Source organism: Triticum dicoccoides, chromosome 2B, assembly GCF_002162155.2.
Source record: "Triticum dicoccoides isolate Atlit2015 ecotype Zavitan chromosome 2B, WEW_v2.0, whole genome shotgun sequence".
Lineage (NCBI taxonomy): Eukaryota > Viridiplantae > Streptophyta > Magnoliopsida > Poales > Poaceae > Triticum > Triticum dicoccoides.
Genome location: NC_041383.1, coordinates 586360331 through 586366985, shown reverse-complemented (window position 1 = coordinate 586366985; position 6655 = coordinate 586360331).

The window sequence follows — 6655 nt, the reverse complement described above, 5'->3', positions numbered from 1 at the left end:
GGCAGCGGTGCTCTTGCTAGTATCATGCTGTCATGCTGTGTGCGTGTGACTGTGTGCGTGTTGTGTGGGGAAGAAAGTGAAAAACATCCCATGGCAGCGTATTCGGTGCTCTTGCAAATCATGCTAGATAACAAAAAAAGAAATAGGAGAACCAATTGAGGCCTCCTTTTTTTTCTCGAATATGCACGAGCGTGCATATTATATATTAAAGAAGAAAGGCAAAGAAAGCCTCCACATCAAGTTACATGTACAAGCCTACGTGGCTGAACACGCATCCACTCCACTCACACTCACTTATTCTACTCCTTGCCCATAGCCCACCTATACAGTCTACCCTGAAAGCTATCCATCTCCCTCTTGATAAGCCCTGCCATAGTCCACGATTTGGCCTCAGCCTTCACCTTGTGTATGAGCCTGTGGACCGATGAGGAATCACCCTCGAACACAATGGCATTTCGATGTTTCCATAGCTCCCACAGCACTAGCAGCATCACCGTATGCAAATCCTTCCTGCTTATTCCTCCATCCGCATTTCTGCTGCAAAGCCATTCCCCCAGACTGTCGTCCTGGCTCGGTTTCCAGTCCGTCCTGCCAAGAGCTTCTCCCACCTGTGTCCACGTAGCCCTAGCGAAAACACATGTGAGCAAGATGTGGTTTATCGATTCTTCTTCTTGATCGCAAAATGGGCACGAGTCTTGGTGCGGCAAACCCCTTCTTGCTAGTCTGTCCGAAGTCCAACACCGATTCTTGAGAGCCAACCACGTAAAGAATCGACACTTCAACGGTGCCCGTGATTTCCACGTGAGTTTTGATGTGGAGACCGTCTCGCGTCCCGAAAACCTGCTCGCATATGCCGATCGCACGGGTGAACTGGCCATGCTTCTCCCAGGACCAGGCAACCACATCTCGTTCGCCGACCCGCGGCTCCCAAGATTGTACTCTCGACCATAGCTCAAAAAACTGGTACATCGTGGCCTCATCTAGATCCGGCCAACCTGCCGTGCCCACTCTCCACTAGATGCTAGCTGCCCTAGGCTCGCCACCCGCCTGATCCTTTGTGGGATCCTTTTGTAGACTTCCGGTGCCAGCTCCTGCACCCTCATACCATCCAGCCATCTGTCCTCCCAGAACAAAGTGTTGTTCCCATCTCCAGTCTTAACTCTAGTGCTGCCTTGAACAGTTGCATGGATGCATTAGGCACCTTGATAGTGAATTCACTCCACGGTCTGTTCCCATCGGCCCGTTTCAACCACGGCCATCTTGCTTGCATTGCGATATTCAACCATTGAAGATTGGGTATCCCCAAACCTCCTGCCCACTTCGGGGCACACACCACCTCCCAGGCCACCGCACAATTGCCCCCATTTGCTTCCGTCCTCTTGCACCACAGAAATCCCCTGCATATTTTGTTCAAGGCCGCAATAGTTTTCATCGGCAGGTCGAGAGCCATCATCGCATGTATCGGCATAGCACACAACACTGATTGCACCAGCGTCAACCTCCCGCTCTTCGGCATTAATGCGGCCTTCCATTTTGGCAGCCGGTTCGCCAAATTATCCACCAAGTACTGTAGCTGTCCTGCCGTCTGTTTTCTTAGGGCAAGGGGCAAGCCAAGGTATTCGATCGGGAACGATCCCACCGGACAGCCCAACTCCTGACTCACCCACTCCATAGTGACTTCATCACATCGAATAGGTAGTGCTGCTGACTTGGCCATGTTGATTCTTAGGCCTGAGGCTTCTCCAAACAAGGCAAAGAGCGCTCTGCAAGCCCCCGGGTCCACTCTATTTGGCTTCAAGAAAAGTACCACATCTGGAGGAGCCGTTCACAGTTGAGGCCTCCTTTGATTTACATATATTTTGTAGGAATTCAGATGGATATGAATTTGTTAAATTCATTTGGAGCCGTTTGGTTTGTACACGGGGATTTCTATTCATGTGTAGGATAGGAACCAATCCTTCGCATTTCAACGGAAAGAAAACATCAGCCTAAACCCGATGAAAAAATTGCTATCATATTATTCGAATGGCATCTCTCTTTATAGAAATTGAGATACATGCTATCTCATTTTTTTATGATTTTTCTGTTCCTATGATATTCTTATCCTATGAATTAAAGGAGGCTGATTGCTACGAGCTACACCTGAGAAGACGCAAATACACCTGTGGTACATCAAGTTGTGCAGGATTATCACTTTGGTTTGTACACATGGATTTCTATTCCTATGTAGAAAAGGAACCAATCCTTCGCATTTCAAAGGAAAGAAAACATCAGCCTGGACCCGATGAAAAATTATTATCATATGATTCAAGTGACATCTCTTTTCCTACAGAAATTGAGATACATGGTATCTCATTTTCTATGATTTTTTTATTTATATGATATTCTTATCCTATGAACTAAAAGAGGTCTATTGCTACTGTTACGCAATCCCGGGTCCGCTATCACCAGTGTTTCCGACCCACATGCGTAAACCAGGCCCAACCGGAGAGCAACATCGACTTATGAAATGCCTTGGACCCTCTTCCCCCAAAAGACTAGCCTGTTAGGAGGGGACACCCCCGCCCTTATAAGTCGTGTTATATCTCCTTCCACAACCGATGTGGGACTAAACCCAACAATCTCCCCCTCACACATCGATCACCCATGGGCCCGCTAACAGCAGCATTTCCAGCCCACCAACCATGACCGACCATCCGTGAGTTCACCGAGATTTATTCCGAGCACCTGGGCTCTGATACCAACTGTTACGCAATCCCGGGTTTGCTATCACCAGCGTTTCCGACCCACATGCATAAACCAGGCCCAACCGAAGAGCAACACCGACTTATGAAACGCCTTGGGCCCTCTGCCCCCAAAAGACTAGCCTGTTAGGAGGGTACACTTACCATTTGTTGGAGTTGTGTCAAATATAGTGTACAAGGTAGATTACAGTTGGACTTGTAGTTGTATTGTGTTTACAGGATATGGAGTCGTGTCCAAGTAGGACACTTGTATCCTAGGCCTCTCTTATATAGCGGGGGTAGACACACGATGTAACCTATGCCAATATAATAGCACGGGAACGCAGGGGAAGTCGGCGGCATGTGCCGGTATCCAGGGCAACCGGGTGCGGTATTGTAGCGGTGTCATGGGAAGGAGCACCAATAGTCAGGCCCCGAGGATGTAGCCATATCGGTGAACCTCGTTAACAAATCTCGGTGCCGTGTTCGCGTGATTGCTTGAGCCTCGGATGATCAACGGTATGTCTCGAATTTATTCTAACAAGTGGTATCAGAGCAAGGTTCGAAGAGACCGTGAAAATTGATCTAGAGGAGATGCGGCAGAGATCGGAAGTTTATCGTGTGGCTGAGAGATCGAAAGTTGCGGCCACAGACGGATAGCGACTGGTTTGATCGGGATCGACGACAAGATGCGATCTGCGCGGACGAAGGGCAATCGGAGAAGCACGCAGCGCGTGGCCGGGCGGCAGCATGGTTTTGGTCGAGCCAGACCGAGCAGGCAGCGCAGAAGGTGGGCCAGCAGCCGAGGCGACAACGCTTCAGCGGCGGATTGATTCGTGATGGGGGTAACGCGTACATGCAAAACGCTAGGGCAGGCGGCCCTGGCTGTGTACTGCGAGGTGCGCGTCCAGGTGGATCAAAGCGCACAGGAGGCTGCGGTGCTGGTCGTTGTTGACGTGGAAGGCCATGTGAGATTTGTTTATAGTAAAAAAAAGCACGATGTCTACACAATGATACGAGCGTGCGTGTGTGTCCTGTCCTTTTTGGCTAGAGATGCTTCTCTTTGCTGCTAGAGGGTACATGAGATGCACTAGCAAATAGTGGTGAGGAAAAATAATTGTGCAAAGAATTCTTCGGGTCAGGTTTGCATGGAAGTTTTTTTTGTCAGGATTGCTGAGAGGGCTCGGAGATTATTTGAAGTGGAGGACTGTGTCGTGCTGGATCAGGCAAACACATGGCGTCAAGCAAGGCACAAATGTGCAGGCGGACACTGCGCATGGTGGAGCATGGTTGCAATCGAATAAGTTCGGCTGGGTCGGACTAGATGGTCTGACGGATCGACGTAAGCCGGTTGATACAGAAGACGGTGGTGGGATCGGCGATGACGACATAGGAGCGTGATTTTGATGGTGACCGACTTCTGGGTGTGGAAACACGTGGCGCGGGCCCCGAGGGCTTGTGTGGCTTCGACAAGACTATGGCGCGGGGTTGATTCAAGACGGTGCACATGAGAGTTTGGAGTCGACGAGGCGCGGGGTGGCAAGTACAACCACCATGGAGTCATGTTGAAGGTGAAGCTGGATTGAGGGGCTACGATGTAAGGATCCAGGGAATTAAAGCCTATTCAGCAATGCGGAAAAAGCAAGTGACACGTAGTTCGGACTGGAGCCCAGTGGTCTGATGGAAGCGTGAAACTCGTCACCGATCGGCGATGATCGGTGGTACTCTGCAGTGGGGGTTGAGTGGTGTGGTTTCGCGATCCTTGACTCGACCGAGACAGCGGAGGCTCGACGCGGTAATAGCGGCGAGGCGTGCGCTATGCACGGGACATGGAGACGGGCCAGGGCTCTGGTGGTCATACATGTGATGAGACAACTGCGAATTTGACTCAGAATGACTACAAGCAACGGTGAAATTCTTTCAAGTTTCAGACGGACGGTCAAGAAAGGAGCGGTGATGTTGAGTTCAGGTAACTCTTATGTGTGACACCCAATATGTGAGTTGTTCACTTTCACACAGGTCAGTGATCGGTGTGTGATGGCGTTGACGGATACTCCGGAAGTTGGGAGCACAATGTAGATTAATGAGGAACTTAATTTTGCTCGAGTGTTGACTGTGATCAAGAAAAGAAGGGACTACAAGTTGCAGTTGAAGTCATATGGAGTCTTTGGAGTAGCAGTCGTGCTCATGGGATAAGCTCAAGTCCAATGTACATGGAAGTTTGACGCATTGACGAATTCAAAGTGGTGGAGAATATTCGCCAAGGTGGAGTTTGTTGAAGTTGTGTCGAATATAGTGTACAAGGTAGGTTACAGTTGGACTTGTAGTTGTATTGTGTTTACAGGATATGGAGTCGTGTCCAAGTAGGACACGTGTATCCTAGGCCTCTCTTATATAGTGGGGGTAGACACACAATGTAACCTATGCCAACATAATAACATCGGAACGCAGGGGAAGCCGGCGGCATGTGCCGGTGTCTAGGGCGGCCGGGTGCGGTATTGTAGCGGTGTCATGGGGAGGAGCGCCCATAATCAGGCCCCGCGGATATAGCCATATCGGTGAACCTCGTTAACAAATCTCGGTGCCGTGCTCGTGTGATTGCTTGGGCCTCGGATGATCAATGGTATGCCTCGGATTTATTCTAACAGCTACGAGCTACACCTGAGAAGACACAAATATACCTGTGGTACATCAAGTTGAGTAGGATGATCACTTTGGTGCCTGAAGTCGAAAAATATGTGAAACTGATGCTCAAACTTGTTCCAGGGTGTAAATAGATGCAACTCTCGTTTGAAGCAGTCAACAATGCCTGCGTGGAGTTTTAGCATGGTGTTCGGCCCACTGTCAATGACGGGAAGAGAATGGACGGGACATTAACATCGCATTTAAAAAAAACTCCCAAACAACATGAATTAGTACCAAATGTGGTTAAAAAGCCCCAGAACACTACTATGTGTCTCTGACAGTCAAATCCCACCTGTTGGCGAATAGTACAAACAAATGATTGGTAAGTAAAATGGTAGCGAACCTGCAACATCGTGCTAAGGCGTGCTACCTGCTACCCACTCCATCAGATCTCGCTGATAAACAGAAAGGATGACAAGACTTATGGGTTGTTTGGTTGGCACCCAGACCCCCGCGACCAAATCATGGCGAGCCAAAATTGGCGCAGGAATCAGCCGCCACCAGCTCGCTAACGAGTAGGCATGAAGAACGTACTTGTGACCAAAAATTAGCAGCAGCTATAGAAAATGGCATCAATCAAACCCCTACAAATGTTGGTAGTCATGCAATAATTCATTTCGGTGTCCGGGCTAATGTACACCCAGTGAACAGTAAAATAAAAACGAATAGCACAATTTTTAGAAAAAGCTTAATTTTTAAAAAATGCTAGATGCTCAAATGTGTGATGTTGGTGCAAAATTTTGGTGTGCTTGGACATTCGAGGAGCTCGTGGAAATAAAAGACAAAATCAGGTTTTGTTTTCAAAAGTTTCTCAGCCATCCAAATTTCTCCTTTTTTCCATGAGCACCTTGAATGTACAAACTTCATCAAAATTTGCACGGGCATCACGCACATGAGCATCATGCATAATTTACCTTTTTTGCTATTCAAAATGATTTTATTGTTCATAATAGCCGCGTCCATAGTCAATTCCAAATTTTTGGTATGGTAGCTCAAGGCTGCCATCCAAACACACCCTACCATGTCTTGTAACTAAACACGCTCATGGGGCTTAAATGGGTTGCAGTCAGTGCGACCTGTTTTTGACATGGTAGTATTTTTCTTTTTATAAATGTGTAATCTATAATCATAGCAATAATAATAATAATATTCATATGTTGTAAACATATATATATATAAATAAATAATTTACTTTAAAAATATTCAAATAATCATTTAAAAATATTCACATGATTAAAATGATATTT